This window comes from Natrix helvetica, assembly GCF_964273705.1.
Source record: "Natrix helvetica genome assembly, chromosome: 2".
NCBI lineage: Eukaryota > Metazoa > Chordata > Lepidosauria > Squamata > Natricidae > Natrix > Natrix helvetica.
The window spans coordinates 29,806,461-29,822,889 of record NC_138552.1 but is presented as its reverse complement, the minus strand read 5'-3'; the positions used below and the strand labels follow the sequence as shown (position 1 = coordinate 29,822,889).

General features: G+C 44.0%; 1 protein-coding gene across 4 annotated transcripts in view; it reads left to right on the top strand.

Annotated features, from left to right (window-relative positions):
• The first annotated feature begins 4,703 nt into the window (after window positions 1–4,703).
• Window positions 4,704–16,429, top strand: part of PDE4D (phosphodiesterase 4D) — an 821,955-nt gene continuing 810,229 nt past the window's right edge. For 2 of the 4 annotated variants that reach the window (XR_014174534.1, XM_081943192.1), the window contains exon 1: window positions 4,796–5,113. The gene's annotated coding sequence lies outside the window, so the exon portion shown is untranslated. The other 2 variants (XM_081943197.1, XM_081943198.1) reach the window with 2 other exon arrangements.

Genomic DNA, 16,429 nt, shown 5'->3' with positions numbered 1-16,429 from the left:
GTGGGTGTTTGTCTTGCTCGGGAGGAACGTCGGAGTTCAGGTTGTGTTGAAGTACTTGCAGGATTGGTTTCCTGTTGGGTTGAAGTAGTTGCAGGATCGGGTGCTTTTTCTGTTTCTGGAGGTCTTGCGTTTTCGATGCTCTTTTCCCTGGTATCTTGTTCGGCTGCGATGACGGGGGTTTGCTCAGCGGCTGTGATGACGGGGGGTTGCTCAGCTGCGTGCGTGATGTCCTGTCCCCCGCTTAGCTCGCCGGTGTCGTCGTTTCCTGGGATGAAGTTTCCCTGCGGTTGTCTTTCTGTGGACAGGAAACTTTCGCCCTCATCCCTTAAGTTGGAGTGTGCTAGGCGACCTCGAAGCTGATCGATGTGCCTTCTCCAATTCCGCCCATCTTCAAGCTCTAACAAATACGATCGAGGGCCCATGATGCCAATGACCCTTGCCGGTATCCACAATGTCCCCCCTGTGTAATTTTGAGCATAAACAGTGTCTCCTTCTCTAAAAGATCTGACCTTACTTGTAGAGTCTGGGGGAGCCGAGGTAGAATAATTCGGGTGGAGCCTGTCCAGGTGAGATCGTAGGCGGCGACCCATTAGTAGTTCAGCGGGGCTTCTACCCGTCGTTGCGCTCGGGGTAATGTGTTGAATGAGGAGGTAATGGTCAATGCGTGTTTGCCAATCCCCCGGGCCCATCCTGGCGAGGGCCTCTTTCGCGAACCGCACCATTCTTTCTGCCTGACCATTGGACGCTGGATGGAATGGCGCGATGAGGGCGTGTCTGATTCCCAACCCTGCTAAAAATGTTTCGAACTGCATGGCCGTGAATTGGGGCCCGTTGTCCGATACTAACAGATCTGGTAGACCATGGGTGGCGAAAAGCCGCCTAAGAACCTTTATAACTGCCTCTGCCGTGGTTGATGTCATTAGGACTACATCCAACCATTTAGAATAAGCATCTACAACTATGAGGAAGGTTTGACCCTGGAATGGCCCTGCAAAATCAATATGAATGCGTGACCAGGGTGCCTTGGGTTTCTCCCATTCTGTGGCGGGCGCTTCCGGGGGTGCTGGTCTCGACTCCTGGCATGGATCGCAAGTGGCCACCCACTCCTCTATTTCTTTGTCCATATTGGGCCACCACACATAACTTCTCGCTAACGCTTTCATTCTCACGATCCCCGGATGCCCCATATGTAAAGCATTCAATACCTTTTTTCGTAGCGCAAAAGGAATAACAACTCGATCCCCCCACAACAAACATCCCTGTAACACGGAGAGTTCGTCCCGTTTAGACCAAAACATTTTGAATTCCGGGCCCACATTTCCCTTTGGCCACCCCCTCCATACCCAAGTTTGCACTTGTTTTATTAAATTGTCCTTCGAGGAGAACCTTGCAACGTCGTAAGAAGAAACCGGTCCCGAATCCAAACAGTCAATGAGCAATACCGGTACTTCTGGAGTGGGGTCTGGCAAAATGTCTGGTAATGGGCAACGGCTGAGCGCATCTGCGTGCCCTAGAGTGGAGCCCGGTCGATGAATTAACTTGTAAGAGTACGCAGCCAGGAAAACAGTCCACCTGGTCATACGTGGAGAAAGGGAGACCGGAGTGGGGCGATTTCCCGCCAAAAGTCCTAACAGCGGTTTGTGATCAGTAATGAGTTCAAAATCGCGGCCGTAGAGGTATTCATGGAAACGTTTCACACCTGCAACGGCAGCCAATGCTTCTCTGTCCATTTGGCTGTAGTTCCTTTCGGCCGATGAAAGAGTTCTGGAGTAGAAAGCAATGGGTGCTTCTTTCCCGTCGGGCATCCTGTGGCTGAGGACTGCTCCAACCCCGAACGGCGATGCGTCGCAGGTCAATACCAGCGGGAGGGTCTGACTGTATTGTACAAGTAGTGAGTCAGTGGTGAGCAGGCGCTTTACCCCGGCGAATGCTGCAGCTTCTGCTCGTCCCCATCTCCATGGTGCGTTCCTCTGGAGTAGACGGTGTAGTGGCTCAGCAACGGTCGCCTTCTGTCTCAGAAAAACGCTGTAGAAATTAAGTAGTCCGAGGAAGGCCTGCAACTCGGTTTGATTTCGTGGTGTGGGGGCGTCCTGGATCGCCTTAATTTTCTTTTCAGTGGGGTGAATTCCCTGACCATCAATTCTATAACCCAGGAATTCTACGCTAGGCACGTTAATTTGGCATTTTTCTTTTTTCAGGCGGAGACCCTTCTCTCTGATTCTGGCCAAAACCGATCTGACTCTTTTGTTTAGTTGCTCCTCGTTTGCAGCGGACACCAAGATATCGTCAAAATATGGGACGACTCCCGGTATCCCTTGCAACAGTCGTTCCATGACGCTCTGGAACAATCCTGGAGCAATACTTACGCCGAATTGTAGCCGGTTGCATTTAAACGCTCCTCTGTGCGTCACTATAGTCTGGGCCTCCGCTGTGGCGCTATCTACTGGCAGTTGCTGGTAAGCTTGTGCCATATCTAATTTAGCGAAAACTTTTCCTGGCCCCAATGAGTGCAATAGGTGCTGTACTACGGGCACCGGATATGCGCTCTGTTGTAGCGCGACATTAATTGTGCATTTATAGTCTGCGCACAAGCGGACTGATCCGTCTGACTTAACTGGGGTCACGATAGGTGTCTCCCAACGCGCGTGATCTACCGGCTCCAGGATTCCTTGTTCCACTAACTTATCTATCTCTTTATCTATTTTTGGGCGGAGTGCAAAAGGCACTCGTCTCGGTTTAAGCCGGATTGGCGCCACATTTGGATCTAAATTGAACGATATTGGTTTGCCCACATACTTACCAAGACCGGAGCTGAACACATCCTCGAACTCCTTAAAGATCTTTTCAGCGCTGCTGTTTCTCACGGCGTTGATTCCGGTGACTTCTAATCCCAGGGCTTCAAACCAATCAAGCCCCAGGAGGTTCTGCAATGGCGCGCTGGAGATGGTCACGGGCAGCTGGGCTTCGATGTCCTTAAACTGGATGTGGAATGTGCCTTGGCCCACGATGGGGACTTGGTTCCCCTGGTAGTCTCGTAGCAGGACGTCAGGAGCGCGCAGTTGGCTCTTTCTGAGGCTGGGAATGGCCTGTTTCATGGATGCCCATGAAATGATCGTCAGGGTTGATCCTGTGTCAACCTCCAGCTCGCAGGGTGAGCCCTCCAAGAGGACTGTGACTTTCAGCCTTTTGGGCCGCTTAGGGCGGACCTGATGTATCGTGGTGAGATACGTTCGCAACTCCTCTCTCTGGGTCAACTCTATCTCATCGTCTATATCCTGAAAATACTCTCGTTGAGCGTCTTGGTAGAACGCTCTTTCGGCTCTCTGTGTGAATTCTCTCTGGGGATACGCTCGCTCACTTTCTTGTGAGTAATCTCTCTGGGAATACGCTCGTTCAGCTCTTTGGGGAGTTTCTCTCTGGGTAAACACTTGTGGATTTTTCTCTGGGCGCCCTTTTTGATTTCGCCAAGCCCCTGGGTTGGGCTTCTGTTGGCGGTACATGGGTGGCTGCCGTGAGGCAGGGACTCCGCTCCGGCACACTCGTGCGATGTGCCCAAGTTTGTTGCAGTGCGAACAAACAACGTTCCTGAACCTGCAAGTAGACCTGGGGTGATTCCCTCCGCAGCTTGCGCAGGGCGGCAAACGGGATCCGGGTTTCCCCCCAGGCCTCCAGTGACTGCTCTGCATTAGGTGACTGTCCTCGAACTCGGGATCCACGTAGTCGGGGCTTGCGTCTTCGTAGTGGACTCTGGTTTGTCTCGGTGCTGGCTGGGTTTCGTTGACCCTTCGTTGTATGGTCACTGCTGATTTCTCCGCTGATTCCGACGCTCTTGCTTTGTTCAATGCTGACTGTAGGGTTAGATTCGGGTTGGCTAACAGTTTCTTTTGCAACGAAATGTCTCTTACCCCACAGATGAATTGCTCTAAGATATGCTCTTCCAAATCCCTGTATTCACAGTGGGCTGCTATTCTTCGTAGAGCTGCAACAAATTGGTTAATGGATTCTCCCGCCTTTTGAGTCCTCATGTTGAACTCTTTGCGGCTGACATGGCGGGACGGTTTTGGCGCGTAATGTGTTTCCAAGGCTTGTTTCAGCGTCGCCCATGGTACTGCTTGTATTGGAGTAGGCGCGGTGAGGTCTCTGGCCGTATTGAAGACTTCCTTTCCGCAGTAGCCGAGGAAGATATTTTTCTTTCTTGCATCGGTGATCCCCGTGTACTCATTTGCTTCGAGGAAACACTCGAAGCGAATCATGAAGGCTTCCCATTCGTCGGTTGCTGGGTCGAAAGGAGCGGGGGGAGCATGCATCGCCATCTTCTCAGTTTGAATTTGCCGCGCTGCGGTGATCTGAGATGGCTGCCGGAATTTCTGCCGAATTCCTGGGCTGGATCAAATCCGGAGATTCTTGAAGTAGCGTTCTTCGTCCTATCTGTCTCTCAATCCCACCCTCGTCGCCAATGTTAGATCTGGGCAACGAGAGACAGACTGCGGACACGACGTGACTTAACAGCTCTTTATTAGTAATAGTAGTGATCCAGCTTACTCTGTGGTCGGAGGGTTCCCCTTTTATAGGGATGAGGCACGCCCATTGACCAATCAGAGGAATACCTGTTTCCCGCTGTAGGAGCGGACCTGAGGGAAGACTTATCCCGATATATGCTAATATCTAACACCCACAAAGTCAGCCTGTGCGATTCCATCTCCCGGGGCTGCCAGAGCCCCGCCCACCCTAACACAACGCCTGCCTGAAAAAGGAGCGCTATTAGCCCCAGCAGCCGAGCGTAAGAGAGAGAGAGAGGGAGCTTCCCTTCTTCTTCTTCTTTTTCGTTCTTTCGTTCTTTCTTGTTTTATCTGGGCTGTCGGTTGGAGGGTTTTCCTGCTTGTCCCAGCCAGTTCGACTCGCCGCGGAGAGGATAAAGCAAGTGGCTGATGAAAGCGAGCTCCCTTTCATCACTTACCGTTTCAGCAGCATGCACAAGCACGAGTCCCGGGGCTTCTCGTAATTCCAGGGGCCTGCGTGCTCCTAACCCCGAGGTCTTGTTTCTCCGGCACGGCGCCTGAGGTGGCGCTGGGATTTCCTGTCCTAAATCGCTGTCTCTCCGGGAGGACCCCCTGTGAGTAAACTCTGCTTTTGGGGAACTCCGGTGTGGGAACCGCACGCTTTTAAATGCCAGCTGCTCCCCCCCCGTTTTTTTTTTAAAGGCTGGGTTAATGTACAGGAGCCGTTTTCAAGGCTGCTCCGATCCGCCTGCCAAGTTTCACTTGCTCCGTGCCTTTGAACTTCGGTGCCCCGGAGCATTCCGAATTAAGGAATATCACTGTTTCCAAAAGAATGCTGCTCGGCTCTTTCTGTGCTTGCTCTTGCTTAAAAAAAGAAAAAAGTATTACGAGAATTCATTTTAATACCGGTTTAGATCAGAGGAACATGCTGCGTTTGGGTTACAGACACAATATTCCAAAAACAAACAAACTCTGGTGGCTGCATGGAATGCATGATATTCAGTTGTGTGACGAGACCTTCCTTTGATGTGTTTAACCTTTATTTTAAAATGGTTTGGTATTTGAATTTGTAAGTCACCCAATGTCTATGGAAGTGGGCTGCTGCCAGACATTTAAATAGATAATTAAATATGCATCTTTTGCTTTTCAGTAGTCTTTATTTGGTGCATCCCAGCCTTGGATGAGGGAAATGGTGTTTTATGCTGGCCTATAGGTTAGAAGTTGGACTGTAATTATCCATAAGCTTCCGTGGAAACAAGTCTTATTGAATTTAGTGGGATTTATTTCTGGATAAAGAGAGCCAAGGTCAGATGGCAAAGCTTTTAGAGAGGGAAGCAATTAGAGGCAAGCCTGCAGGTAAGGGACCAGCAGCCTTGATTTCTATCTGCCACCTGGTTTATAGGGATAAGTAAATCATCAATGAAAAAGAACTTTAAAATCTCTGGGAAACGTTGCCTTTGTTCCAAGCATGTTTCCATAATAAGTGGACACAATGGGACTTAGCAAAGTTGCTAAAAGTCACACCGGATTCAAAGCCTTTATTTTTGATGTTATTTATTATTTTTATGTACCAAATATTCTACCTTTCCTCCACTAAGCTTAAGGCAGCATGTAGGAGAGTCTTCTTTTAAATTAATTCTTGCAATAGCTATCCACAGGGGGAAGCTGTGCTTTTGCTGCACAGAATGCGGATTTTTGCTCTGAATGGCCATCCGGTCCTTGGTACCATATAATAAAATCTCATTAATTTTAGTAAAGATGCAACATTGTGGAAGGCTTCGAATAGTCAAGTTTACACCAGCTTTCTAACGAGAAAAATAGCTGCCTATAATGCTTTCTAAGAATGTGTCATGTAGACAAAAGTTTGTTGTAATATGATTTGCCTTCTCTCTTTTGCTTTAATTTAGATTAGGCTCTGGGTGGTTTCTGGATTAGTGCATCTCTTCTTTCATCATAATGAGTCTATGGAAGTGAAATACCCCCTTGTCTATGCCCTCTAAGCATGGTTAAAGCAAGGCCAGTGAAACCCAGTGCATAAATTATGTACTTTGCAAGGGTACCGTATGATTGGGGTGCAAGTTGCAATATTAAAAATAACACTGGGCAAGGGCACATAGAATATTATAAAAGAATTGGGGGTGCTAAGTGGAATTTTGCATCAATATTCCTTGAACACCAACAGGGTCACTGGTTAAAAGTAGAACTCGAGAACCTCTGGGGCCCTTTGAGCTTGGTAGCTTTCTTGCAGACGTTTCATTACCCAAACTATGTAACATCATTGCTCCTAGCACAAACAGAACTTCCACAAATAGTTTTTTTTTAATTGAGAGTCATAGTATAGAAAAAAAATATTGTGTATACTCTGCATTGTTCCATGTAACAATTTGTAAAACTGTGGGTTTAGTTTTCCCTGCAGTGCCTCTGTGTCTAATTTTTCCATTTAGAGATTTTGTAATGGGGGTAAAATAAGTGGTGCAAAGAGGCATGTAAAAAAAGTTATATGAATCAGCCTGACATATACTGTGTAACTTTACAATTCCTCTTACAACTTCCCCTCTATCTGCTTCCTCTACAATAGGGGTAGACTTCAACAACCTGTGGACTTCAACTCCCAGAATTCTTGAGCCAGCCATGGTGACTGAGGAATACTGAGAGTTGAAGTCCACAGGTCATAAAATTGCCGTAGTTGCCCACTCCTGTTCTATAACCTAGTGCCTTCTACAGGGGTGTCTGGCCCTGAGATTGTCATCCATTTGGAAGAGGTCAGGTTGGGAAAAGCCCATTAAATTATTAGTTCATACAATGGTCCCTGCTTCTTTTAAGCCCTTTCAGGATAATTTTTACAATGTTCCATTGACAAATAATAGGCCAAACTAGTCTACTGTATAGTGCTTATCCTCTCTGAGGGAAACCTGGACCTCTCCTGTTACGTGGTCTTCCTGGACTTTGATTATTTGACTTTCTCCTTTCTGCTGTGCCTCAGTGCCTTGGAATTGTGAAGGAGAATTAACCTTTCCTGTTTGGATTTGCCTGCCTGCTTGGATCGGCGCTTATCTCTATCAATAATGGAAAGGTTATGAACAATTTGCATGGAAGTTGAAATTGACCAGAGATTGGGAAAATAGCATAGAAGCCCTAAATACGGTAGATTATTTCTTCCTAAAGTTACCGTACAAAGCTCTTCCCCGAATAAATTTAGAATCTTGTATAAGATTTATGTTTCTCCTTGAACATTATATTCCTGAAAAATAAAATCACATAACCTTGAGCCAGCCAGGATTGAACTGGCTGAGGGCAGAGTCAGCCTGCAATACTGCATTCTAACTACTGTACCACCAGGGCTCCTACATTGCACTTGTTCCTCCCCCTACATTTCCTACAACACCTTTGTGGGGATTTGAGATAATGATTGGTCAAAGTCACCAAGTGAGCTTCCTTATTATGGGTGAGCATGACCTGCGTGTCCATAGTGATGGTGAACCTATGACACGTGTGCCACAGGTGACACCAGCCATTGCCCCAGCTCAGCTCACCACACATGTGCATGCACCTCCCGCTGGCCAGCTGGTCTTTGGGTCTCTGCTGTGCATGCACTGGAGGCGGGGTGCATGCACGGGGTGCTTGCATTGCATTTTGGGGGTTCGTGCAGCGCCCCCATACCCCATTTTGGCTTCCAGGTTGATGCAGGAGGCCTTCCAGGGCCAAACCAGGATACGGGAGGAGGGCGCGCATGCCTTATGGGTGCTGGCGCTTTGGCACGTGACGACATAAAAGTTAGCCGTCAATGAAATAAGCCTTTAGGCATGCATATCATTGTAAATGCATAGGCTCCCCATTTTTTCAAGCAGTTACTCAACAAGTGTCACAGTTATTGGCCATGTGCAGGCAAAGCCAGGAATTGTGACTTTAATTTCCTTTTAAGAGTATGCAACATATACAGGTGTGAGTGTGTGTGAAATGTTTGGAGGAAGATGAATTATGACATAGTTGCAGGTAAGGTTAGAGTGCAGGTGGTCAAGCCAGCTGATAAAACTAGCTCCCCCTTTGCAGAGTTGGTTTTTCCTGTGAACAAAAACTCTGGAAAGTAGGGCTGTATGCACCTGCAAACGAAAAGTAAATTTACTCATGAGTAAGCTGTTCGTTCTACTAGCCTGTATTTTGCTGATATTTTTTGTGTCAACTGGACATGATGCTTGGAGTAAAGTGCAAGGCTGACATGATCCCAATCACACTATTTAAGTCCACACATCACTTTGACACACACTCACATAGCCTATACTTTGCACCACATCTATTTCCTCCCCTTGCCTCTCCTTCAGAAAAACAGCCTCCAAATTGCTAGTTTCCTCTGTCATTATTTGCAGGAAAGCTACAATTTGGGCCCTGCCAATCAACCATTTGCTTAACTGAGTAGCCAACTGACCAATAAGAATAGATTGCTTGGTTTCCTGAACTTTGTAGAATCATAGAACCATAGAGCTGGAAGGGACCTTGGAGTCTTCTTGTCTAAGCCCAGTTTAACAGCAACAGGAAAAATACAGGTGTAATATTTCAGTGTTCTAGGTGTGCATGTAGCCCTTCTGGTCAAGGACTTGTTTGTACGATATGCTTAACTGGGTCATGGGTGGTAGGTGGAAGAAGCATGATGAACAAACTGTAATACTAGGAAATGACCTGCTTCATGAACTTAGAGGGGATCAGATTTAGCCCCAAACAGCTCTGAGTTTTTTTGGATCCAAATGAACTTCCCATCTGTTGTTCAAGCTACCGTATTTTTCGGAGTATAAGATGCACTCCCCCACCCTAAAAGTGGTTGAAAATTTCGGTGCATCGAGATCACTTCCGGTTCCTGCAGGCGACGGATGTGCTGTCTGCCGCTCGTCTCCTTGGTGGGCTCCGTAAGGAGCACAGGGGGCCTTGGAGGGGTCTTCTGCCGCAGGGCGGCTCGCTGGAACCCCCCGGACTTGGCGGCAGCCAGCAGGGGTGTTTTTCAGCCTCGCCCCAGGAGCCAGGGAGCGGAGGGGGGCATGGTACAGCTTTGGGCTGTCCGCCCTTTCGCCGAATGGGCTCCGGGAGGAAGGAATTAATCCAAGGAAGAGCGGCTGAATGCTGGTGATGGGGGAGCCATCCTGATCTCCTTAACTGTCATTAAAGGATAAGCAGCAGACTATTGTAAGTTCGTGTTCAACTTATTTGAAACTGAAGATTAGAGGGGGGTGTTTCTTCTCTTTACCCCCCCCCCCCTCAGATTAAGCGGCATTTGAATTAGCTCTCTCTCTATTGGAATGGAGAGAGAATAAAGGCTGACTTGTCACTTGAACTAACTATGTGAGAAAGACTGCTATCACAATTGCAAGAGATGATTGCTGAGCTGTTCTTTTTAAAAAAACTTTACGGAGATCTCCGTTTTTCTCTCTGTAAAAGGAGGAGCCAAGAAGGCTCCCTTCCGTCTTTGTTTTTGCACTTACAAATGAAGTCTGCCTTTTGAAACTACCTTCGGGGAAAAAAATCCCTCTGGTATTGTTTTATTATCCTCTCTGAGGGAAACCTGGACCTCTCCTGTTACGTGGTCTTCCTGGACTTTGATTATTTGACTTTCTCCTTTCTGCTGTGCCTCAGTGCCTTGGAATTGTGAAGGAGAATTAACCTTTCCTGTTTGGATTTGCCTGCCTGCTTGGATCGGCGCAGCTGTGCACTCTGCTGATGCCATTTTCTTTGTAAAAGACTTATACCATCTCAGACAAATGGGGCCTAAGAAACCACCAAAGGGCAAGTCATTTTCGGCTCCTGCGTCTGCCACCTCCAGTCCAAGCATGCAGCAAATGAAAATTACTTTATTGCTACAACAAGAAGGGTCTGGAGAGAGCTCAAAAGAACTGTTACCCAAATGTTTCAAGAAATAACGAGGGGTCAAAATGAGTTGAAAAAAAGGTGACAGATCTCAAAGATGAACTCAGAGATGTTAAACATCATATTTCAGAAAACAAACAGAGAATTGTGGTGTTGGAAGAGGGAGCGGCTGGGCTGGGGGAGGAGGTTAAGGCAGTCCGGAAGGGAAATGTAGACCTGGAAAACTTTATGGCAAAAATAGAATTTGAAAGAATGACCTTTTTTCCTCAGATTCCAGAACCTACCAGAGACAGAAAATGAAGACCTTAAAGATATTATGAGTACAATTGTAGCAGAATACATTAAGAGAAATAAAGAGCAGTTGTGGTGGGATATGGATCTGGTTTACAGGATTAATTCAGCATATGCTAGAAGTCATAATGTTCCAAGGGAGGTACATGTTAAATTTCTCAGGAGGACCACAAGGGATGAGGTGCTAGGGGCCCAAAGGGAGGGACCACTAAAATATAAAGATGAAGAAATCACCATTCTTAAGCAAATTCCTAAAAAGATAAGAGAAAGAAGGAGGAAGTATTCCTCTTTATCAAAGAAATTATATAATAAAGGAGGTTGGTTTAGATGGTTATTGCCAGAGGGAAATGTTGATTTTTTGGGAGGGAAATAGAATTAGAATTAATACAGTGCAGGAGGCTGAAGCCTTCATTAAAAAACATTTCTCTCTCCTAGAGGACGAACACAGGGAAGGTAGTGAAAAGGGTAGCAAGGTGCAAGATATGAAGGAGGGGGGGGGCTGTGGCTCCACCTGGGGTCAAGGAGGAAGGAGCAATATCGAAAAGGCTTAGGTCACAAAAATAAATGTATTTAAAATATTTGTAATTGTTGATATACTAGAAAGTGACAAAGGAAAAGATGATTGAACACATGATTTGATACAATGTAGAATAAGATTCTGTTTTTTGTTTATCTTTTACACATTGTTTTTAATATTGTAAAAATTGTGAGATTTGGAGGGATTTCTACCACTAGCGTGGAAGCTGCCAAAATTTTCTATGTACCCTCTTACCTTTCCCCAAAAAATGTTTAAAAACCAATAAAATTCTTTTTTTTTTAAAAAAGAAAATTTCGGTGCATCTTATACAGCGAACATTGCGGCGGAGGATGGAGGGGGGATAGTGCTGCACTGATCAGCTGTTCTAGGATGGGCCATGATGATAGTGTTGAACGGGCCATGGCGGCGGTGAACAGGTTTTGCCGAACAGGCGGCTGCAAATGGGCAGCGGCGAACGGGCCAGATGAATACTGGATGGATGCTGGGAGGCAGATGTAGATTTTTTTTTCTTGTTTTCCTCCCGAAAAAAGCTAAGTGCGTTGTAAAGTCTGGAGTGTCTTATACTATGAAAAATACAGTATTTATCAACATGGGATCTTTAAGGGAACATAGCTTTACAGTTTTTATACCCAATGACCTCTCAGATAAGGCACTGACAAAAGAGCCGAAAAGAAGTGAATGGAGTCACTTCAAATATCTGTAGGGAGATTCTCCTGATTTCAATCCTGCAGATTCTGCCCACCCCCAACCCCGCCCCAATACAGTATTGGGGAAGAAGTCAAAAAGTAGTGACGGAAATGTCAGTCATTTCCCTTTTTTTTTGCAGCTGATGAAAGGATTATTTTTTTTTAAATGGCCGCCATCAGCATCCACCTTAAGTTGTTTACTAGAATAGAATAACAGAGTTGGAAGGGAACTTGAAGGTCTCTTGTCCAACCCCCTGCTTAGGCAGGAAACCCTACACCACTTCAGACAAATGGTTATCCAACATCTTCTTAAAAACTTCCAGTGTTGGAGCATTCACAACTTCTGGAGGCAACTTGTTCCACTGAATAATTGTTCTATCTGTCAGAAAATTTATCCTTAGTTCTAAGTTGCTTCTCTTCTTGATTAGTTCCCACCCATTGCTTCTTGTTCTACCCTCAGGTGCCTTGGAGAATAGTTTGACTCCCTCTTCTTTGTGGTGACCCCTGAGATATTGGAACACTTCTATCATGTCCTTCTTGTCATTAAACTAGACATACTGGACATAACAGTTCCTGCAACTGTTCTTCATATGTTTTGGCCTCCAGTCCCCTAATGGAAGACCAAAGTAAATCTTTTGACTGGGGGAGTAAATGGTTTGCTCATGCAAGCTGGGCAAGCACATTTTACCGTTGGGGTATTTTTTCCAGGTTGGCTGAAATGCTGTGGAAAATCTGTGACCATTCCTCATGTTTCCAAGCTCATCCAAGTGAAAATATATTAATGCAAGTTGCATTTACCTTTTTTTCTCCCTGTTGTTGTAATATAAAACTTGACACTTTGTCTTATTTCAATGCAAATTTTAATATGGTAATATTTACATAATATGGTTAAAGGTTAGTAATTATTTAAAGGTATTGAAAATAAAAAGAGACAAGTAAAATTTCATTGGTGTTAATTGCCATTTTAGGATGTCAGTGTTACAAGCATAAGATTATTTAACTTGTCATCCAAAGTTGAATTTAAGGTTTTTAAAAAAGAGAGCACTGCAATTCTCATCAACGTATTAGTGATATATCAATGATTTCAATCTTAATCCAGCTATTTAATATTAGCATAATATACAATTATAATATCATTACTTAATATACATATATGTAAGTGTGTATGTTGATAAAAGGAAATAAAAGATAGACAAAGCAAATTTAACAGAAGGTAAAAAAAACATAAAAGTTAAATTACTGTAGTTCAAAAGGGAGAGAATAACAGAGTTGGAAGGGAGGTTGGAGGTCTTCTAGCCCAACCCCCTGCTCAGGCAGGAAGCCTTATACCATTTCAGAAAAATGGTTGTCCAATCTCTTCTTAAAAACATCCAGTGATGGAGCATTCACAACTTCTGGAGGCAAGCTGTTCCACTGATTAATTGTTCCAACTGTCAGGAAATTTCTCCTCAGTTCTAAGTTGCTTCTCTCCTTGATTAGTTTTCACCCATAGCTTCTTATTCCAGCCTCAGGTGCCTTGGAGAATAGTTTGACTCCCTCTTCTTTGTGGCAACTCCTGAGATATTGGAACACTTCTATCATGTCTCCCCTAGTCCTTTTTTCATTAAACTAGATATACACAATTCCAGCAACCATAATGTTTTACCTCCAGTCCCCTAATCATCTTTGTTGCATTTACCTTAGAATACTGCTTTCATGTTAATTGGTGATTTGTCAATGCAGATGGTCATGTCAGCCACTTAAATAGGCATATCCTAGGCAAATTCCCTTGAAAAAGGAAAAGGCATTAAATTTGGTTCCAGGAATAGAATTTTCACCAATACATTGCAAAAGAAAATAATTGAATCTGGAATCTGAAAAAACATAGAAATGTTTTTCTCTCAGGATTCACTATTTTTGAAATATTACAGGAGTTTAAGGAGTTTCATCCTTTTGAGAAGGGTGAAATAGACTTGCTTCTCCCCTTCTCCAATAGCTCATCTGAAAACAGAGCATTATAAATTGATCATTGCAACAGTCTCATATCCAAAAAGAAAGGATTGTGGCAAAAGAGAATCCTGGGATATTTTTGCTCTTCTGAAAAGAGAAATACATTGGAGCAATACTTTCAAAATTACCTGGCATAGTTCTCAGATCATTCAACATGAATGGATTTCTGAAATGTATTGTCTATGTCTGGGCAGCCAACGGCAGAGATTTTTCTTGATAAACAGGATAGATTATGAATCAAGTTGGAATTAATGAGATGTCAACTGTTTCTTGTTTACGATAAAGTGGAAAACATCAGATAACATTTTCCTTGAGGTTCAAAATGAGAGGCACAGTACTAATAATTCTACAGAGGAATTATTGAGTCTGTCATTTGTACCTCCATAACTGTCTGGTTTGGCTCTGCAACCAAACAAGACAAACACAGACTTCAACGGATAATTAGAACTGCAGAAAAAATAATTGCTACCAATCTGCCTTCCATTGAGGACCTGTTTACTTCATGAGTTAAAAAGAGAGCTGTGAAAATATCTACAGACCCCTCATATCCTGGACATAATTTTTTTCAACTTCTACCCTCAAAATAACTCTATAAGGTATTACACACCAGAACAACTAGACACAAGGACAGTTTTCTCCCCATGACATCACTCTGGTAAACAACTAATTCCCACAACACTGTCAAATAATTTACTAAGACTGTATTACTATTATTCTTTTTTTCCTTACTAATATCTATCTCTTCCAACTTACACGCACACGCACACACACATACACACACCATGTTGCTTATATCTTTCAATTTATATTGTTTTTATTTGTTTCTAATGCGATTTGATAGCTTATTAGTAACTACCACTACCACTAATCACAAGTGTTGTATCTTTTTATTCTTGATGAATGTATTTTATTCTCCTTATGTACACTGAGAGCATATACACCAAAGACAAATTCCTTGTGTATCCAATCACGTTTGGCCAATAAAGAATTCTATTCTATTCTAATAACCGAAAATGGGAGGTACGATATTTTTTGGCTAGAAACAAATATATTTACATAGACAAAGCTTGTTCTGGAAAGTTATTATATGAAATGTTCTTTGACATACAAATATTGAAATCTATTTTGGTGCATTATAGGGGCTGTAGTGTTTCAATATTTTAGCCAAAGCTGCATTTCATTTTAACTGTTGCAGTCTGTTTCCAAAATACCTTTGTTCTCTTGTAAATAGCAAAAACAAGCATTTTGCTCTTTCAGATATAAAAAGTTTACCTTCTGCAAGAAAACCAAGCTCAAAGAGCACCAAGGATCCCACAGTTCAACCTGACTTGCAAATATTCTTTTCTATTGGTATATTTCAGCACCAAGGACCCCATAAATTGAAAAGTGCTAGAAAGCTGGCAGGAATTTGTAATGTAGACTCCCCATAAGGCAGGGGTATCCAAACTTGGGAACTTTAAGACTTGTGGACTTCAACTCCCAGAATTCCCCAGCCAGCATGGCTGGCTGGGGAATTCTGGGAGTTGAAGTCCACAAGTCTTAAAGTTCCCAAGTTTGGACACCCCTGCCGTAAGGTGAGATGTTGGAACTGAGCTCAGAGTAAGAGAGAAAGAAAACTGGCTAACAAGATAAGACAACATTATGCAGACTCAACTTCTTGAAGAGATGCAGGTTCTAGGGCAGGGGTGTCAAACTCATGTCATCATGGTGGCGTCATGTGACCTATCTGGACCTTTTTTCCCCTTCACTAAACCAGGCGTGGGTGTGGCCAGTGTGTGACGCATCTAGCCTGTGGGCCGGGAGTTTGACAGCCCTATTCTAGGGTGATCCCTGAAGATAAGCCAACATAGAAATAATTATTCAGGGAAGAGAATGATTCAGGATGGGAAGAGAGAAAGAAGAGGATCGAGAGAGACTGAGAAGATGACAAAAGTTGCACTGAAAGAGGTTGTCAGTAAGCTTTAATTTGAAGCCCTTGGTTTAATTCTTGAACAATATAGTAGTTTCAGACTGTTTCATGTGGCAGCAGAAGCAACAGGTTTTCAAGTGTGGAGATAGTTAATCTCAGCATAGTAGAACAATTAGGCCATAAAGCAATTTACTGCATTCCTTTGAAGAAGCCAGAAGTGCAAGGGGGGGGGGGGAGAAATGATGTTCTGCTTGAATGCATTAACTGAAGGCTGCTGGAATAATTATATAATTATAATTACCCTTTCAGACTAATGTCTTTCTTTCCTTGATATGCTAAAGCAAAACAAACTAACAAAAACCTGAATGGTTTGCAAGAAGGTCTTTGTGTGTCACTGTCTAATCAATCCCAAGAATTCAGGAGAATTCTTTCTTTATTAGGAAAACAAAAATATAGAGAAAATAAACTTCTTGACTTCATTAGTTTTGTAAGGCATTACTCGTTAAAAACGTTCTCATGTATAACACTGTGCTATCTCTTGTTTTCCAAGACTGGCACAAGATTGGTTGTATATAGAGATAGCTGGGCTTTGTCTTGTTTTTCAGCATTGACTACCAATTATACAACCAACTTTGTGCCAGAAATATTCTGTGTTTTGATCAGAAAG